The 21711-nt window shown below is 41.8% G+C and overlaps 1 pseudogene; it reads right to left on the bottom strand.

Annotated features, from left to right (window-relative positions):
* Nucleotides 1-19957: 19957 nt before the first annotated feature.
* Nucleotides 19958-21292, bottom strand: Krt18-ps2 (keratin 18, pseudogene 2; annotated as a pseudogene).
* Between the last annotated feature and the right edge of the window lie 419 nt (nt 21293-21711).

Below are 21711 nucleotides of genomic sequence, written 5' to 3'. Positions count from 1 at the left end.
AACTGGAGCCCAGTGGAAAAGCCTGAGGTTCCAATCAATGCAGCTATAAGATCTGCAATCTACAATAACCTGCCTACATGATGTATTAATGCAATAATGACACAAACTTGGAAGAAACCAACCACTCTCTGACGAGATCTACAGCCTACCTCATGAGCAGGAAAATGCCATGAGCCCAGGAGAAAACCAAATTCTACCATTCTCCTAAAAAACATAGTAATAAATGACTCCTAACAACATTCTGTTTTACCCAGAGATCAGAATTTTTCTCAGCTATAACAAGGGAGACTTTCTCATGCTGTACATGGGAACCAATGTAGACACCCACAACTTGACAATGTGTAGAGAATGAGAGAGTTTGGAAAACTCAATATTAAATGGAATGTCTTCACCAAATCCCTCCCGTTAGGGATCAGGGAGCTCTGTGGAAAAGGAGGCAGAAAGATTGTAAGAGCCAGTGGATGGAGGCCACCAAGGAAGTAGTGTTCCAGACAAAACAGGACTAACACATATAGGAACTCACAGACACTCTGGCAACATGTGCAGAATCCGCACAGATTCAAGTCAGATGGGGCCTCAGTGCTGCTAGGGAGAACTGGACATAAGCTCTCATCCATAACCAAGAAGCTATCTCTAAAGGACAAAGGCTTATAAAGGAAAAATTAGTTTCCTCCAGTGGAATGCATTAGGCATATAAACCCTACTTAAGGGTAGGCTCCATGTCCAGGAGTGATCCTTGACCAATATCAAGCAAACGCTGTGATATTTTTTATAAACTTTTATCTCAAGTTGTTAGGTCTTTTTTAATATCTTACATGTCTTTTGCATGTATGTTATATTTCTGATTATGTTTTTATGGTAGTGTGTGTATGGGTGTTATGTGTGTTTATGTTTCTTGTGTTTTGTCTTGTCTTAAATTCTGTTTTGTGTATTTTTTTATTTGTCTAATGGAGAGAGAGAGAGAGAGAGAGAGAGAGAGAGAGAGAGAGAGAGAGGAGAGAGTGATCACAGAGTTGGATGGGTGGGGAGGATCTAGGAGGAGGTGATGGAGGGAAATTGTGATCAGAATATAGTGTATAAATTTTCAGTAATAAAAACAAAGAATAGACAATTATGATGTGTATGAGTTGAAGCAAATAGGAAAAGAGGTAAAGAGGAAGTTGAATAAAGCACAGAAAGTCCTATTCCAAAACCATGGCAGCTAAAGTTCTAGAAACTGGAACTGAGAAGTGTAACCAAGTTTACACTATATATGTACAGCTGGGCAACAAAACACTGTTCCAAAACACCCTTCTACAATGTTTCTTAGTTTACAATTACATTGGAAGGACATTGTGATGGTGAACAATTTCTAAATTCATGTATTAGGAATTACCTGGGGGACAGTGAAGTAGCCTCTGGGTGTTTCTTTGAGAATATTTCCAGAGACAATCAGATCATGAGGCCGCTGGCATAAGTAATCTTATTATGGATTCATAGTATAATAGCATCGCTAGAGGTTGGTGGAAAGTAGGACCTGAAGAGTTAAGGCACTCAGCATGTGTTTTGAAGGCTGTGTCTTGCCTTGGCCCTTTCAGAATTCCCTCTCCCCTGTTTCCTAATGTTCATATGGCAAACTACTTAATCCTCCACACCTTTCTATCCATGATGCATTAAAGTCTCTGACCAAAGCAAGCATCCTCCTGCATTAATAGTTCTGTCCAGTTTTAGCCAGAGAAATACAGAAACAATGTATTTTCTACATGTTACATAGTTAGGTCAGAGTATATACATTCAGAAATTCGAATATCCTTAGAAAAAATTATCTTCTTATATAGTCTCAGCCATTTACAGTTTAAGCTGAATCTAGAGTGAATTAATCAAGCTCTAAAAGAACCCCACAGGGATTTATGTTAGAATTGACTCCTAATAAGGAATTCCAATTTAGAATTACATTAAATGAATAACTTAATATGAATAATTGACCTAGATTCTATCCAAGGAAATCCATTAAAATCACAAAAATGCAAAAAAAATAAAAATGAAAGCATTAAAATATTAACTTCCTCCTGAGCTCTAGGATAGGATATTCTGTTCCCTGTCTACTCTTCCAAGTTCGTCAATTTTCTTTAGTATTCATTCTACATTTTAAAGTAAAAGGAATTATTTAAATAACGAGCCATCTAGAAATAGAGCCAGGAAGGACAGTTATTTCTAATACTATGTTTTACCTTTTAATGAGAAGGAAGAGTTGAAAGCTAAAGTTTCCATGTCAGAAGTTCCTTATCAAAGCTGATTGCAAACCTTGCAGAGGCAGAAAAACAGGATACTGTAGTTCTCTGTCAGTCACAAGGCTTTCCTGCTAGAAACAGTGTTTGAAAATCAAATGCCCCCTTTTGAACTTAGCATAGTACCCAGGACAGTGTTACCAAAGCTTTCTCAGTGGAATGGGCTGCTTTGAAATCAAAGTGCGTACTGTTCTGAAGCACCCAGAGGACAAGTCCTGTAGGTGCTTCAGACGCACAGATGGCATTTCTTCCTGGTGGAAGGATGAATCCCCAAAACAGAGAGAGAAACTTTGACTTTATCTTTCCTCACTAAAGGACAAACCAAGATATCAATGGCTCAGTCTGTGAGTTCTTTCTAAAGAACGGTTCTGTCTACAGAAATCAGCAGATGCCTTGGAGCTGAAAATGAAACTACAATGTCTTTCTGCTACATCTCCATCCCTTTGCCTTCCCTTAGTATGAGAGACGGAGACAGGGTGGGTCATTGGGAGTTAAGAAGGTGCAAGACAGACACAGAACATGGGAACTCTCTCTCTCTCTCTCTCTCTCTCTCTCTCTCTCTCTCTCTCTCTCTCTGTGTGTGTGTGTGTGTGTGTGTCTGTGTGTGTGTGTGTGTGTGTGTGTGTGTGTGTGTGTGTGTGTGTGTGTGTGTGTGTTTGGAGATGGTATTCAAGAGCCATACTATTTTTATTGTTCCCTGGATGCCTCTGAGATGAAGAAACAGAATCAGGTCTACCAGTGGCGTCACCGAAACACTCTTGCAGAGAGTTCTGTATGATGCCATTGCAAGTGAACTAAAAGACTCAAGGGGAACTCCTTTAGATGAGATGTGAAGAATATGAATTCAGAATATGTGAACTGTGGACTTTAACAGTCTTTGCTCTTTAATTTTTCAAGAAATTGATTAAGGAGGAGGTGTGTGTGTGTGTGTGTGTGTATGTGTGTGTGTGTGTGTGTGTGTGTGTATCATATCATATAGAGGCCAAAGATCAACATCATATGTCTTCTGTTGGTGTCCACATTATTTATTAAGACAGGATCTGTCACTGAACCTCGAACTTACTGATTGGCTGAGGTAGTTGGCCAGCAAGCCCCAGGAATCCATCTGTCTGCCCGATCCTCAACCCCCATTTTCCAGCTCTGGAGTTGCAGACTGGTAGCAATATGGACTGTTTTCTACTGCATAACCTAAAGCACAGAGCAAATGTGACTCTAACCAGGGAAATTCTGACGAAGAGAAGAAGCTAGCAGCCGACTCATTTGATATTTAAACCCACATGGAACATGAAGGCTCGGCAGTAAGTAGCATCGTTCTTAAATCCTCCTGGTTTAGAAAGGCCCATGCTATTTGAGGCATCAGGCATGGAAGCCCTCACAAAAGAGATTTCCCTTATTGCACATCAGCTGAGACAATGGTCTATGATTTGAGACCTCGGGCAGGCATGTCAGGAAAGAACCATTCTCTACAGCTTCAGCAAAAGAAATAAATGTACTTTCTGAGTTTCAGTGCTCTGTTTGAGCTGCTTAAGGAATGCTCCCTAAAATAACACAGAAAAGACCACCTACAAACAGTAGCAAATCCAACCTTATGTTTATGATTCTGAATGCAGTTTCTACTCAGTGAGGCTCAGTGTTGTTGGAGGAAGGCTATTGGAAGAGAACTTTATGGTAGCTCCAACCAGACTCATCCACTCTTCTGCTAATCCAGAAAGTTCAATTAAAATAGAGCTTTTGCCTGTAAAACCCACTTCGGTTTATCCCTCAGAATTTCCAGGAGGCACCACTTGCTGCAGATTAATGCTCAGCATGAAGAGGATTAAGTGCTTAGACAATTCCAGCAGTCAAGAGGAGATTAGGGAAATCACTCTAACTTTTGCTAGTTGGCTCCCAAGGACCCCAATTCAGTTTGTTGCTGGCAGTTTATACACATAAGCAAGAAACTGTAAAAATAACAGTTTATTGTCATCATGCCAAACTAGGAATGTTGGAGTCAGGTGACTTAACTGGATTTTTAGCTCTGGTACTTAACAGCTGTGAAACCTTGAGAAGCTTACCTGACCTTCAGGCAGCTCACTTTTGTCATAAGGATGTGTCTGCCCACCCTTCCTAGAAGAGTCCGAGGGCTGGGGCAATTTCATCACTTCTCAAAGAGCCCACCTCTTCCTCTCCTCACCTCGAGTGTTCCAACATGCAGATTCTGGAGGGGCGTGGTACCCTAGAGAAAGTTGACATCTTTAAAGTGTGAAGAGGGTGACTGTGACAGGGTAGGAATCAGAAAATGCATGATGGGAAGAAGAGTTTCCGTGTGTTTGTTTATTATCTTTCAGATGTTCCATTTTCTCCTGGGATTTCTCTCTTTCCTGCTAAAGGAACTCAGATTTTGATGAGTGAAAAACCCTATCCATTGAACCTTTCGGTTCTTTCTATCTGACAAATGCTACAGAGGGATTTCTGTTTTGAGATTTGTGTATAGTATCACTACTTCTCTGACTGACTCCTATAGCAAAGTATTTTTCCACTGCCATATTAATTTTCAGAACCATGCCCACTCACACAAACATATATTTCATTTTTTCCCAACACCTACCATTTCTCATGACTTACTGACACTTTTTGCTTTCCTACTGTGCACAATTTTGAGGAAGCTTTTATACTTCACATAGTGTTTATTCTGGCTGAAGTTTTTCTGCTCTGCTGAAGGAGTTAACGTTAGCTCTGGGTTTTTATGAAGTTTCTTGCAGACGTTGATATATGTTAGTCAGTGACTATATATGAACATCCACTAGTCAATGCTGTAAATTCTCATTTCTAGAACTTTCTAGATGATAAAAAGCTTGATCTTTGAAATATTCTCACATCAGGTATAGGAGTTCATGAATCAGGCTGTGTGGATTCACTAGGGGAGTACAGGTCTTCAGCCAGTGTGTATTTATGTAGTCTCCAGTTGTTATTGAGGACACTCTTTTGTCCAATTAATTTCCTCATTAATAAAAATTTAATTAAAATTTTAAATTAAAGTTTTGCTGTAAATAACATGCCAAAAAAAACCAAAAACACTTTGCAAGTTTATCCAGACCCACTGGGCCTATCCTTTAGGCCTGAGGAGTCTTGGGGAACACCCAAGAACTTCATGCATCTTGTGGAGCACTGCAGGGCCCCATGAATACCCAGCTTGTAAATTTACCCCACCAATCAGGAAGATATGGGAAGATGGAAAGATCTCCCATGCTCATGTATCAGTATGACCAATATAGGAAAATGGCTATGTTAACAAATGCAATCTACAGATTCAATGAAATTCCCATCAAGATTCCAAAACAATTCTTTACAGGTCTTCATATGGATAATTAAAACCCCAAGGATATCTACAAAGTACAATATTAAACAATAAATGAACCCGTGGAGGTATCACGCTGATCTCAAGCTGCATTGTAGAGCAGTTGTAATAAACTGCATGGCATTGCTATAGAAACAGACAGAATCAATGGAATCAAATCTAAGACCCAGAAATAAACCCACACACCAGAAACTTGATTTTTGAAAAAAAAAAAAGCCAAACCATGTAACAGAAAGACAGCACATCTTCAACAAACGGTGCTGGTCTAACTGGGTGTCTGCATGTAGAAGAATACAAATAGATCTGTATTTATCACCCTGCACAAAACTAAGTCCACATGGATCAATATGTCAACCTAAAAACAGATATGCTAAATCTAATAGAACAGAAAACGGGTAGTTAGCCTTGAACTCATTGGAACAGGAGGCAACTTCATGGACAGAACACCAATGGGTCAGTTTCTAAGATCAACCATTGATAAATGAGACCCTGAAAAGCTGCTGTCAGTCAGAAGCACCGTCAATAGGACAAAATGACAGCATGTTGCTTGGGAAAATCTTCACAATCCCTACCTCTATCAGAGGGCTAATATCCAAAATATATAAAGAACTAAAGAAGTTAGACTCCAATAAAAAAAATAACCCAATTAAAAAATGGAGTATAGAGCTAGACAGAATTCTCAACAGAGGAATCTCAAATGGCTAAGAAGCACTTAAAGAAATGTTCAAAGTCCTTAGATGCCAGGGAATTGCAAATCAGAACAACTCTGAAATGCCACCTTATACCCATCAAAATGGTTAATATCAAAACCTCAAGAGACAGCATATGATTGCCAAGAATGTAGAGCAAGGGGAACATTCCTTCATTGCTGGTGGGAGTGCAAATTTGAACAATCACTCTAGAAATCCATTTGGTGGTTTCTCAGAAAATTGAGATAGTTCTACCTCAAGACCTAGCTATACCACTATAGACATATATCCTGTAGTAGGTTGGCCTAATGCTGCTTGTAGTTTAATGCTAATATTGGACTCCCAAGACTGGCTGCCCCAGAGAGTTTGCACATAAAACTCTGCGTGACCCTGTTCCCAAGTTATTTCTGATTGGCAATTAAAGATGTCAACAGTCAATAGTTGAGAAAAAGAGACACAGGAGAGGTTTAGGCTTCCTAGGCTTGGGGTTGAAGGAAAACTATGAGAAGGAAGAAGGTGCAGAAGAGGAGGAAGGAGAAGCCACCATGGGTTAGAAATAAAGAAAATGTTGCCCTCTGGGTTGGGCAATCGGAGTTAAGGTTAATCCAGATGAAATATAGTAAGTAATAACTCAGGGTTATCGATAGTAAAGTCGATTCTGACAGCATAGAGGGTAGGCAGTTGCCTGGCTTTTGTATTGTTAAGGCTTATTGTTAATAGAAAGGTGGTGTGCATTTTTTAATTCAGGAACTAAATGTTCTAAGGTGGGGTAGAAATCCCCAGTAGGGACTAAGTAATTTCTACAATACCCCAAAAATATTCTACCATTTTACAAGGACACTTAGTCAATTATGTTCATAGCAGCTTTGTTTGTAACCGCCAGAAACTGGAAACATCCTAACTGGGGAATGGATAAAGAAAAAGAAGTTCATTTACATAATGGAATACTACTCAGCTATTAAAAACGAAGTCATGAAATTTGCAGCAAATGGATGGAACTAGAGAACATCATCCTGAGTGAGGTAATCCAGACCTAAAATGACATGCATGGTATGTATTCACTTACAAGTGGATATTAGCCAAAAAGTACAGGCTAAGCATGGTATAGTCAACAGACCCAAAGAAACCCAATATTAAGAAGGACCCAAGGGAGGATGGTTGAATCTTCCCCAGAAAAGGTAATAAAATAGGTATCCGAGTTTGATGGAGAGAGGGACCTATGTGAGAGACGAGTTGGGATATGATCAGGGAGGTGCGAGCAAATGGAGGGAAATGGGAGAGGGAATGAACAATTGAGAGACATGGGATGGAGGGAGTCCACTGGGGGCAAATGTCACTCCTAACAGGGGGCAATAAGGATCCAGAGGTGGCTACTTTCTATAGCCAGGAGGACCCCCCAGGAGAGGGATAAGACAGCATTCCACCCACAAAACCTTCAACCCAAAGTGTGTCCTGCCTACAAGATGTACATGGACAAAGAAACAGCCAAGACTGAGGGAACAGGCAACCAATGACTGTCCCAAATTGAGACCCATCCCATGGACAATGAGACCCGTAAGACCAGTCCCTGACACTAATAACGATACTCTGCTCTGGCAGACAGGAGCCTACCATAACGGTCCTCTGAGAGGTTCCACGCAGCAGCCAATGAAAAGAGATGCAGAGACCCACAACCAAACATTAGCTGGAGCTCGAGTATAATTATGGAAGAACTGGGGGAAGAACTGAGGAATCCGAAGAGGACATGGACTCCACAGGAAGACCAACAGAATAAACTAACATGGACCCTTGGGGGCTCCCGGAGGCTGAACCACCAACCAATGAGCAAACACAGTCTGGAACCCTGCCCCCTGCACATCTGCACTTGTGTAGCAGATGAGCAACTTGATCTTCGTGAGGTACCCCCAACAACTGGAGCTCATGAGGGTGATTGGAGTGTCTCTGAATCTGTTGTCTGCCTGCCATTCCTGTCCTTCCAGTTCTCCTAACTGGGCTGCCTTCTCTGGCCCCAGTGGGAGGAAGAATGTCCCTAGTGCAGAGACAGAAGGGTGGAGGAGGGGTGGGGAGGATCGGACTATGTAGTTAGGAAGGTGGAATGCTGTGAGAGGATACTGGGAGGAGAGGGAGGACTGATAATGGGATGTAAATTGAATAAATAAATAAGTTTGAAAAGACTATCCAGACCTGTGCATCTCAATGAACTTCTTTCTACTTAGAACAGCCATTTAGGAGCTGTAACAATTCCTGGTAGATTTTGCTTGCTTACTGTCAACTATATGTTATACTCTCGTACAATATACCCCGCACCCCCACATACATACATACATATATACATACATACATACATGCATGGAAAAATCCGTGATAAAGGTAAAAGCATAAAAACACATAGCAATTTTTATTATGCTAAAAAATAAAAGCATATGTAGGAGAAAAGTCCACAACAGTGTTATCATAACCCTCTTTATGTGTATGGTTCACAGTTCAGTGTAGTGAACATACTCCTCATATCTAGCCATTGTCAGCATTGCCCGTCTTTCCAGGTTATTTTTTAATGGAGTTCACATAACCTTTCTTTTCTATTTTTTCCTTTCTCTCTTCCCTTCATCCTTTCTCCCATCTCCTTATAAAATCTCACTATATAAAAAAGCTTGTTACATAACCTAGAATAACCTTAAACTCATCATCTTCTGTCCTGAACAGCAGGGATTATAGGCAAACACCACAAATGCTTCGTGCTCTCTTCCCTCTGCCCCCAACAATCATCATCCTGTTGTCTGCCTCTAATGCTTTGCCTATTCTATGTGCCTCATATGCAGAAAAATACTGAGAGTTTTTCTATTTGTGATTATTTTATTTAAGATCATGTCTGCAGGGTTAGCAAGATGGTGAAAATCTTGACACTAAGTGGGATGACCGAAGTTTAATCTTCAGGATCCATATTACCTCAATGTGTGTGTGTGTGTGTGTGTGTGTGTGTGTGTGTGTGTGTGTGTGTGTGTATGTGTGTGTGTGTTCATGTTATGATGCTCATGTGAACCTCCAAATGCTAATGCCAAAAAATTGTATCCTCATGGTTCAGTGTGTTCCTTCTCTTGCTCTAAAAGTTGAATCATATTTCATTTACAGTATACTACGTTTTGTTTATTCTTTTGGTTTCTTCTATGCTTTGCTTCTGTGAATAATGTTGTGGTGAGCATGGGTGCACACATCTTTCCTCAAGAGACTTTTTTCCATTCTCGTGTGTATACACATACAAACTGAGGGGCCTGACTGAATAACGCTCTCATATATTTTCTGAGGAACTGTAATACTCTTTTCCACAATGGCTAGACCTTCCAATCTGACTACCAATGGTAGGACAATGCTTAACATTTTTTCTGGTCTCTTTCTGAATTAGCCAATGTTCATAATTTCAGCAAAAAACCACTCTAACAGTATCCGGTGGCATCTTGTCACAGTATTGATCCCTGATGATGACTGATGTCCACAAGCGTATTGGCTATGTGTCCATCACATCTTTAGAGAAATGACACATCAGACCTGTCCCTGGGTTCCTTTCATGAATGCTCTATGTTTATGGCTTACCAAGATGAGGTTACCCGCTGGTCCTAGAGTTGTGTCACCAGCAGGTGGCAAGGACTACACAGGAGTGGGTCCCTAGACCTTGCCATCTTAAATGAATCCTCTTTTCATGTTCTTCCCTCATATTCTGTCACTGAAGAGTACAGTAGTTGAGAACATTTTTAAGCTGGCATGGGAATTAAAAATTTGTCACACTGAGTCAGAGATGGCTAGCCTTTCTAAAGCAACCTTCAATACTTTAGGAAAGTACTCATACCTCCAAAGCTTTTGTTTTCACTATGTCAAAGCAGGATTGGGGTTGGCTAGGTGGTTTGTAGATTTTTTTTCCTTCTAGGACTTTGTGTGACTCAAGAGGGTTAATTGAAGACCACCTAATGGGCTGCATATGCTGTTGTTAAAGATGTAGACAGTGGTCACAATGTGAACACTAGGAGTAGTAGTGGAAGGAGAGATGAGCAAAGCAAAGAAAACCCAATACAAATTCATTTCACATAAAGTAGTTGTGATCTCAGAGCAACCTGGAACATGATGGACAACCCACCCCATTAAATAGAACTAATCTTCTCTTGACTTATCATATTGTCTGTCGAGTAAGGCTAAGGAAAGACCTGGTGATGTGGATTTAGAAACAACAGAACTCAGAAATATGAAGTTTGGTGATGTTTATGTTTGGTCTTCAAAGAAAGCCACGACACCGACTGCTTCTGTTGCTGTGTTGCCTTCAGTGCTCCGGGAGAGGTGGCTGCATTTCTGTAATCTCGTTCTTGGTTTATTACACAGACTCAAGAGTCTTAAGGACTTGCCTCATTAAAATCACGGGAAATAAACAGTAGCTACATTTTCAGAGTTTTACCTTTCAGTCCATCTGTGCTGGTTTGAATAAGAACAGCCCCTGGAGGCACGTGTATTTGAACTCACAGTCACCAGGAAGTGGCACTGTTTGAGAGGATTAGAAGAATTCCTAGGTGTGGTCTTGTTGGAGGAAGTGTGCCTCTAGGGGTGGGCTTTCAGAGTTCACAAAGCCCACACCAGATGCAGCATCTCTCTCTGCCCGCTGCCTGTGGGTCAAGATGAAAACTCTCAGCTATTGCTTCTGTTATGTCTGACTACTTCCTCTTGTGATGACAATGGACTAACCCTCTAAAACTGTAAGCAATCCCAAAGTTAAGTGTTTTCTTTTATCACCATTGCCTCAGTCATGGTGCCTCTTGTTTTCTTGTTTGTTGGGAAGGGTAATGTCTGAGTTCCAAAGACTAAATGAGTATGAGCTTTTAAACTATATTTTATTTTTTTGATATTGTTTTATTTTTGGAGACAATGTCTCATGTGGCCCAGAAAAACTACTAACTTATTTAGCCAAGAATGATCCTTGTGCATCTAATCAGCCAAAACCCATCATATCTGATCAACTATGAGCTTTGAAACTTTCAAAAGCCAACTAAATATGCAAAAATAAGGTGTTCTACTATCATTGAGATAGTGTGTGTGTGTGTGTGTGTGTGTGTGTGTGTGTGTGTGTACAATTAAAAGAGGCTGACAGAAAATTTACCTGAGACAAACAAAGCAGGTCTCTATAAAGGCATTTCTGCAGAAATCTATAGACTTCTAGGCAAGGGAACACACTGGCCAAGGGAGGTCTACAGGACTTCATACTCGCAGATGTGGGACAGCAGAAACAAGCACGTTGCAGCTTGTGTGACTTAGTCCAGACCTTTCATATGAGTACATGTGAAAAGAGTCTCCTCATAATAAGTGTATTAAACTCATTGACTTCGCTTCCGTGAAGAGATGATTTTTTTTTAAATTTATGACTGAACATTATGGAAGCCCTGTGAAGGCTAAGAGGACAGTCCTCAGAGAGTCAGGAACAGGTTTGGATAAGTGACATGCCACTGATTCACGGACCATGCCCCATTTCTTCCTGTAAAGTGGCTCAGCTGAGCTATTTCTTTATTTCATTTAACACAATGAGAGAAGAGGGACCTTGACATAGGCACTCTGCTCTCTTCAACGACTTCCTTAGGTTGACTTTCCATTTGAAAGGAGTTGCACAGGAAATTAAGATAGGCGAATTCCTTGAAGGCAGCACATATTAGGTAGAAGGCATATTGTACAACAGGGTAGCTGTCAACCCGTCGTGGTTCCTTGATCAGCTATGGTGCCTGGTACTTTGTTTAGCATTTTACCGAGAAATGATTTCTCTTTGTTCCAGGAAGGTAGAAACTCAGCAGAAGGAATTTTGAGTCAGAGCTCAGAAGCTGGAATTTATATATCTAACTGGCATACACACACACACACACACACACACACACACACAGACACACACACACACACACACATATGATATGTACTATATCCATCAACTGATATATCTATATCTATATTTATATATCTATATCTATATCTATTCACATATATGTGATTTTTACATAGAGACACATGTATATGATAGATATGTATGATATATGTTTTATATATATGCAAGTAAATATGGAGATAAATAACAGTCACCTTTTTTAACAAGGCTGTGTTAGTGATCAAATGAAATAAGGTTGAAACAGTGTTTATGGGAAGTATTGAACACTCTGGATTGTGACCTGGTGGTCTTAAGTAGACGCTTCCACCTCCTCCTTTCATCTACCCTTAGAAAGTGGGTGATGGGAAAGAAAAGGCTGAGACACACTTGCTGCTTTGTAGCATGAGTAAACTGTCACTGCCTCGTGGCAGCTCAGGTCTTCCTGCAGTTGGCTAGCTTTGCTTGGTGGCATCGGATTCCAGGGAAGCCAGCTGGCCTTTGCAGACGCTCAGATGTCACTTAGACAAGGTACACAGACAATTTCACATAGAATCTGAGTACAGTGTTTTCTTCCAAACTGTTCGATGCTCACAGTGGATTTACATGGTGAGAAAGTGTGTTCTGTCTTATGGGACCATCATGTAGTCCCTGGTGAATCACTGGCCTATGATGTTTGCACGATTATTAGATGTTCAGGGCATGCAACATAGGGTAAAACCTCCAAATTGAACTATGTTCTTGTGGTAAAACAAATTTTAGCAGAATTAGCACTGACCTCTTGCTCATTAACACAAGAGTCAAAGACTCTGTTGCATGAAACTGCTTAAGAAGGTCAGTGTTCTACAGAGTACCTTAGAGAAAGGCTTTGAAGAGCCATGGTGCAGAGTGCAGAACACTGGCCATGGGCCTTGCCTGTTCATGCTCCGTAATTCCTTTGTGCAGCTTAGCCTGCTAGTGCTTCCAGACATCCTCTGGTACATCTTCAGGTAACCAGCAGAGGCCCTTTACTGCCTGAAGGTACTTGGTGTATGTGGGGTGCCCTGCACCCACCCACCACATTGCCATGCAGGCTGCAATCTCTGACACCGATAAATAGAAAATCTAACTGGTGGGTCTAACGAGGTATAACATACCATTCATTAAGCATTTCTGAATGTTTGGAAATTTTTTCCTTCCTTTCCTTCCTTCCTTCCTTCCTTCCTTCCTTCCTTTCTTTCTTTCTTTCTTTCTTTCTTTCTTTCTTTCTTTCTTTCTTTCTGTCTTTCTCTCTTTCTCTCTTTCTCTCTTTCTCTCTTTCTCTCTCTCTTTCTTTCTTTCTTTCTTTCTTTCTTTCTTTCTTTCTTTCTTTCTTTCTGTGTGCATAGTTCCCCAGCTCCCTGAACACATGTGGTCAGAAGACAGTCATGTTAGTCATTTCTCTCCTCTTTCATATAAGCCACTTTACCCAGTCAACTGACTTGTTGACCCTGAAAGATCTTAGATAGGATGAGGTCATAGAAGGGAATCATGAGAATTTTTATTCACAATATGCTATTCTATAGAAGTGAATATTATACTACTGATCACATTTTGGAATCATATATTTGAATATATGTATGTGCATATGGTGAGTCTGTGTGTGCGTGCCTGTGAATATATGGAAAAATGAGAAAGAGAGAGGCATGCACCATCTTCAATGCTACATGTACTAGGAAAATATTTATGGAAATAAGTACATAAAACTCATACCTACTGTTGGCTATAGGTAGCTGTCACATTAAAATGTATCTTAAATTAACGCACTTTGAAGTTCCTATAATCGTTTATACAGTAAGATAAAAATTAGTTTTTGCTAATTCTGTTTTCAAGTCTGTTTAGAGACAAAGAAGAGAGTAAACTTCACATGGTTGTGCTGTGAGTCTCTAACAATGTGGGAAACCTGTGTGCCCCTGCACTGAGGAACATTGAGGGAGACTGGCAAGCATTCTTGGAAGGTGAGTCACAGGGGTAACAATTATTCTACAGGGAGAATTTAGGTTCTAAAGATTTCGTCTTCTTTAGACCTTCTACAAGAACGTATGTCACCATTATATCAAACAAATGCTTAATTTTAGAAGAGAAGGTTGGGGTTTTTAATCCAAGGCTACAATGTTCTGTATCTGCTATTTTTTGGGGGGTGGGTGATAATAACTTGAGTGGAAAGGTCTGGGAACACCCCTATCAAGTACAGAAATGGAAATTATAATATATATTAAGGACACTTTTCTACAATTTTGAAAACTGAAAGGCTTACTTTAAGCATCACGAATGTGATACCCTTCTTACAGTGCTCTAGCTTTAGTGATTCACCTTTCACTCACTGTTCACCGAATAGAGTAACAAGCTCCGGTGTCATTGCCTAAGGTGAAGAACATGGAGACTCTGGAGTCGGAAGAGCTCTATTATTCTCTGCATAACATGGAGCTCTTGTCCCCAGTTCTGAGCTCAGAATAACACCTCCTATCAGAAAGACTTGGAATCAGTAACTGAGCAATGGCCAGGCCCCTGGACTCCCTTAATATTCTTCCTTCTCTGTACCATGGCTTGACGCAATGGCATTCCTCAAATGTCAACTCCTGTGGACTTTGCTAGCTACATAATTTTTAAAAATAGCAAGGAAGAATCCTAACTCATAGCAGCCTCCAGTTAGTGATGTTTTCGTCACTGCAGGCAACCAGCTCCCTGCTCTTCAAGGTGGTTGAAGTGTCTTGGTGCAACTGGATCCTGCCAGAGTGTGTGTGTGGGGGGGGGGGGGGTTGTGTAGCCAGTGAGCATAACCCAGTGTGTTGATGTAGAAACTGTGTGACTATCAATGTAACACCCTAGCTTAAACTGGTAGCATCAGTAATGAGCTTCAGTGATAATATACTTTAGATAATTATAGTCTCCATCATTATGCAATTATACTTTGAAACATTCTCGAAGCAATGGAGAGTCTTAGTAACACTGGTGGATGAGAACCAGAGGTAGAAACTGGTTAGGCAGTTCAGAATAAAACAACCCCAAAGAAAATGGTCAGTTTCTTTCTGGGCTAAAAGCCCAGAAATGCCTTGACCGGTGTAAAAGCCTTGCTGGAGGCCCATGGTACCAGAAGGATCTGAAAATGTCTCTGGTTTAGCCATGGTCTGACTGGAGATGCCAGGAAGGCGTCTGATTTTCCTTTTACCTCTCCTTAAAGGTAAAAGGACTGTTTTTGTTCCAGAAACCATACTGAGGACACCACCAAAAATGAGAGGACATAGACACTTTTTTTTTTATTAACTTGAGTATTTCTTATATACATTTTGAGTGTTATTCCCTTTCCCGATTTCTGGGCCAACATCCCCCTAGCCCCTTCCCCTCCCCTTCTTTATGGGTGTTCCCCTCCCCATCCTCCCCCCATTGCCGCCCTCCCCCCAACAATCTAGTTCACTGGGGGTTCAGTCTTAGCAGGACCCAGGGCTTCCCCTTCCACTGGTGCTCTTACTAGGATATTCATTGCTACCTATGAGGTCAGAGTCCCGGGTCAGTCCATGTATAGTCTTTAGGTAGTGGCTTAGTCCCTGGAAGCTCTGGTTGCTTGGCTTTGTTGTACATATGGGGTCTCGAGCCCCTTCAAGCTCTTCCAGTTCTTTCTCTGATTCCTTCAACGGGGGTCCTATTCTCAATTCAGTGGTTTGCTGCTGGCATTCGCCTATGTATTTGCTGTATTCTGGCTGTGTCTCTACACAGGAGTGATCTACATCCGGCTCCTGTCGGCCTGTACTTCTTTGCTTCATCCATCTTGTCTAATTGGATGGCTGTAAATGCATGGGCCACATGTGGGGCAGGCTCTGAATGGGTGTTCCTTCTGTGTCTGTTTTAATCTTTGCCTCTCTATTCCCTGCCAAGGGTATTCTTGTTCCCCTTTTAAAGAAGGAGTGAAGCATTCACACTTTGATCATCCATCTTGAGTTTCATTTGTTCTAGGCATCTAGGGTAATTCAAGCATTTGGGCTAATAGCCACTTATCAATGAGTGCATATACCATGTGTGTTTTTCTGTAATTGGGTTACCTCACTCAGGATGATATTTTCCAGTTCCGACCATTTGCCTACGAATTTCATAAAGTCATTGTTTTTGATAGCTGAGTAATATTCCATTGTGTAGATGTACCACATTTTCTGTATCCATTCCTCTGTTGAAGGGCATCTGGGTTCTTTCCAGCTTCTGGCTATTATAAATAAGGCTGCTATGAACATAGTGGAGCACGTGTCTTTTTTATATGTTGGGGCATCTTTTGGGTATATGCCCAAGAGAGGTATAGCTGGATCCTCAGGCAGTTCAATGTCCAATTTTCTGAGGAACCTCCAGACTCATTTCCAGAATGGTTGTACCAGTCTGCAATCCCACCAACAATGGAGGAGTGTTCCTCTTTCTCCACATCCTCGCCAGCATCTGCTGTCACCTGAGTTTTTGATCTTAGCCATTCTCACTGATGTGAGGTGAAATCTCAGGGTTGTTTTGATTTGCATTTCCCTTATGACTAAAGATGTTGAACATTTCTTTAGGTGTTTCTCAGCCATTCGGCATTCCTCAGCTGTGAATTCTTTGTTTAGCTCTGAACCCCATTTTTTAATAGGGTTGTTTGTCTCCCTGCGGTCTAACTTCTTGAGTTCTTTGTATATTTTGGATATAAGGCCTCTATCTGTTGTAGGATTGGTAAAGATCTTTTCCCAATCTGTTGGTTGCCGTTTTGTCCTAACCACACTGTCCTTTGCCTTACAGAAGCTTTGCAGTTTTATGAGATCCCATTTGTCAATTCTTGATCTTAGAGCATAAGCCATTGGTGTTTTGTTCAGGAAATTTTTTCCAGTGCCCATGTGTTCCAGGAAAAGAAGAAGTCAAAATATCACTATTTGCAGATGATATGTTAGCTTATTTAAGTGATCCCAAAAGTTCCACCAGAGAACTACTAAAGCTGATAAACAACTTCAGCAAATTGTCTGGGTATAAAATTAACTCAAATAAATGAGTAGCCTTCCTCTACAGGAAAGAGAAACAAGCCGAGAAAGAAATTAAGGAAACGACACCCTTCATAATAGACCCAATCAATATAAAGTACCTCGGTGTGACTTTAACCAAGCAAGTAAAAGATTTGTACAATAAGAACTTCAAGACTCTGAAGAAAGAAATTGAAGAAGACCTCAGAAGATGGAAAGATCTTCCATGTTCATGGATTGGCAGGATTAATATAGTAAAAATGGCCATTTTACCAAAAGCGATCTACAGATTCAATGCAATCCCCATCAAAATACCAATCCAATTCTTCAAAGAGTTAGACAGAACAATTTGCAAATTCATCTGGAATAACAAAAAACCCAGGATAGCTAAAACTATCCTCAACAATAAAAGGACTTCAGGGGGAATCACTATCCCTGAACTCAAGCAGTATTACAGAGCAATAGTGATAAAAACTGCATGGTATTGGTACAGAGACAGACAGATAGACCAATGGAACAGAATTGAAGACCCAGAAATGAACCTGCACACCTATGGGCACTTGATTTTTGACAAAGGAGCCAAAACCATCCAATGGAAAAAAGATAGCATTTTCAGCAAATGGTGCTGGTTCAACTGGAGGTCAACATGTAGAAGAATGCAGATCGATCCATGCTTATCACCCTGTACAAAGCTTAAGTCCAAGTGGATCAAGGACCTCCACATCAAACCAGATACACTCAAACTAATAGAAGAAAAACTAGGGAAGCATCTGGAACACATGAGCACTCTTGAAGAAAACTGGACTGACTACTTATCCACATCCCTTCCCTCGTCCACTAAGGCTTTCTTAATGAATGCCAAGATGATAAAGCTCAATGGTACCCTATGCCTGGGGACCTCTTCTGCTGGACAGGACCTCTGCTCTTGGCTTCTTTTTTAACCTCCCTATAATAAACACTTCTTTCTAAAACTCACCCTAATTGGTCCATGAACTTTATTCTTAAAACCTATGAGACTAGAACCCCAAATCCTTAGGCTTAGAGGGCTGTTCATCAACTGTTGAGTATCTGGGACCCCTGGCCTCTCAAGATAAACACAAAAACAACCAAGAAAGGCTCTATTGCTCTCAAAGATGCCCCTATATTCCTAAATCATGATGTCATCCGTATTTTCAATGTTGCTATGCTTCTTAATTCATTGTTTGGTTTGTGAAAATCATAAATAACAGTTAAAATATATCAAAAATCAGTATCAATAAAGATTTGGAAATCTGAAAGCCACAGGAACAGTACTTTATATCACATGCCTCTGTGCTGACGGCATCCAGAGCTGTGAAAAGGCAGTATAGCAGGAGTGGGTGGCCTCGAAGGCGACAGCACATATATAAACCGATAAAGGAGCCAGAGAGTCGAAAAGGCAGAAGCACACGTGAAAGTTGATAAAGAATCCAGAGAGAAGCTGTGTGTGTTTGGTTGGGGTTTCAGGTCCTGAGGGGTGCTGTCACCTTCACCTCTCCAGCCCTGCTGCATCTCCTGCATTTCCAAGCTTGTGACAAGAAGGTTCTCCTTCATTGGCTTTACACAGTGATGATAAAGGCCGAAGTCCCTTGCGGACTAATATTTGCCCCCACTCTGTACCTCTCTCTGTACCGCACATACCAGGGGCCGATGCTCTCATTTAGTCATGCAGTCTGGGCACAACCACACAGCTTTGGAACAGGGAAACTGCAGCAACCACAGGTAGCTATGGTCCAGAGAAGCCGGAAAAGCAAACTTTCTTTCCCTCATTCTAAAGGCTGTGCTGTGAACCACCAGATTGTATAATTGAGCAATTTCTCGAAGTTTTACCCTGGATCCTGTTTGGATAATTTTCTGTGTGTGTCTCCTCTAAATCACACTTAGGAAGAGCAATGTTGCTTTCTCTTTAACTAGCAGAGATGCTAACAGGCTTAAGAGGTGATTCTGCTGTCCCTTTTCACAGACAACGTAAATGTCTTGGTTCACATTATCCATCCACACTTAACCTGCCAAATATGACTTATTTCCTGTTGTTCTCCTTCCTTTTTCACTTCCGCTGTGTTGTCCTGTCAGCGTCTAATTTCTCCACCCACGCTGAAAGGCTTACTCTGGACAACAATCATGGGGAGCTTCCTCCCAAAGTCCTCTGTCTACCCACTTAATGTTCTTTCCCAATTGCATCCACACAATTTCTTTATGTTAAAAGAACAAAACACACAAAAGCAGCCAGAACATTCCTTCCTTCACATACTTGATTTTTTCACTTCAACCAAAGATTCTGACAGCTGTCTAGCATGCTCTTTCCCCACATTGTCCTACATAGCTGTCCCTAGCCTACAGCTATGCCTGCTGCCATTCCTGTCCTCTCCCATGTCCACAGTCATGGTTACTACTGAGTACCAGGGTGCCCTTTTCTTTGCCCTCCAGCTCTTTCAGACTTCCTTCGAAGTCCACTCCTTACAGCCTCGCTTCTTGCGCCTCTCCTGGTTCATCTTTTTCTCCTTCCCTAGATACTCTCTGGGATGGTTTGAATGAGAAATATGCCCCATAGTCTAAGGCATTTGGACACTTGCTTCTAAACTGATGCTGTGCAGGAGGCTTAGGAGGCATGGCCTTGTTGAAGGAAACATCACTGGAGACAGCCTTTGGAAGTATAAATTAAACATTCATGCAATTTTGAGTAAAATTTTTGCTTCCTACTCCAGGTTCAAGATGTGAGCTCCTAGCTTTTGCTCTAGCCACCATGTCTGGTTCTCTTTTTTTTTTTTCCAGTGAACTCTCAACTTTTATTGGTCCCTCAGTCCCCAGGGGGTTCCCTTCTTCTCAGCCTTGTGCCTCAGAACTCTGGTATCATTGGTCTTGGACACCACTTTGCCATCCACGACCTTAAAGGTAGTTGTCCTCTGGAGTTGCTGGAGTCCAGGGCGTCGTTGAGACTGAAATCTTCCTCATCCTCCAGCAAGCGGCCATAGGTGGCAATCTCCACCTCAAGTTTGACCTTGGTGTTCAACAGGGCTTCATATTCCTTGGTCTGACACTGTCCTGCCCGAGTTTGTGCCAGCTCTGATTCCAGATGCAGAAGGACCCCATTGAATTGCTCCATCTGCGCCCTGTATCTGGCCTCCACTTCCCTGAGGTTGTTCTCCAAGTTGATGTTCTGGTTTTTCATGGAGTCCAGGTCAATCTCCAAGGTCTGGAGGGTTCGTCTCAGCTCCAAGAGTGTGGTCTCAGTGTCCCTGATTTCGGCAGACTTGGTAGTGACTACCGTGGTACTCTCCTCAATCTGCTGAGACCAGTACTTGTCCAGTTCCTCACGGTTCTTCTGAGCCAGCTCTTCCACGATCTTGCTGAGGTCCTGAGATTTGGGAGCATCCACTTCCACAGTCAACCCAGAACTCGCAGTCTGAGCTTCCAGGCCTTGGACTTCCTCCTCATGATTCTTCTTCATAAACAGCAGCTCCTCCTTGAGCGTTTCGATTTCTGTCTCCAGCTGCAATCTTGTGATGTTGGTGTCAGTCACCACCTTGCGGAGTCCATGAACGTCACTCTCCACAGACTGACGGTGGCCAGTTCTGTCTCATACTTGACTCTAAAGTCATCAGCGGTAAGACGGGCATTGTCGACCTGCAGGACGATGCGGGCATTGTCCACAGAATTCGCAAAGATCTGAGCCCCCTTTTCTCCAGATATTCCAGGATTTTGCTCTCTAGTTTCCTGTTCTCGGTCTCCAGGCTCTTCACCTTGTCTAGGTAGCTGACCAGGCGGTCATTCAGATCTTGCATGGTCTCCTTCTCAGTCTGGACCCCACCCATTCCCGCCAGGCCTGCGGACCCCACGGAGCCACCCCAGACAGAGCGGGTCACGGATATCCAGGACTCTGAGCCCCCAGCACCTGCATAGACGCTGGCTGCACTGCTGGCAGGCCAGACCCGCTGGCTGAGAGTCTGCACAGAGCCCAAGGACCGGTAGTTGGTGGAGAAAGTGGTGGAGCGGGTGGTAAAGCTTATCTTGTCTGGAGAGGAGAGAGAAGTGAGAAACCAGGATTGGAGTTCCGCTGCGGTCCCATGTCTGGTTCTTATCACAGTTGCACAAAGGTAACGAAATCTCTTGCCTCCACCCATCTCTTATAAATGTACACACTCTCCTTTTCCTTTTCTTTCTTCGAAGATTTTGAGCACATCTGCCATACTCTTTAGTCTATCAGATTTTAGTTTCTTGCCTTGGTCTGTCTGTGTTCTAACTTGCACTCCTATCAGTTCTATAACACAAATGTACTCATGGTACTTTTGTGTTTAGAACATTGTTTTCATGTGCCTGTGCCCCTGGGTCAGGTCAAGCTGCTTCCGAACTTTAAATTTTTGAGCCAGACTAAGCTGATACTGCCCTCACAAGGTGCAGATTAGATTTCCTACAAGATAGAGACGGCTCCTCTGTGGATGGGTGAACAAACATTGCAGACTGATCCTATAATGTATGTGCCTTTTGGAGAGTTTGAGCCGGCTGGTTCACTGTAGCAGATGCTATGTAACCAGAAGCTATT

Source organism: Rattus norvegicus, chromosome 8, assembly GCF_021556685.1.
Source record: "Rattus norvegicus strain SHRSP/BbbUtx chromosome 8, alternate assembly SHRSP_T2T, whole genome shotgun sequence".
Classification (NCBI taxonomy): Eukaryota; Metazoa; Chordata; class Mammalia; order Rodentia; family Muridae; genus Rattus; species Rattus norvegicus.
This window is presented reverse-complemented; position numbering and strand designations above follow the sequence as displayed.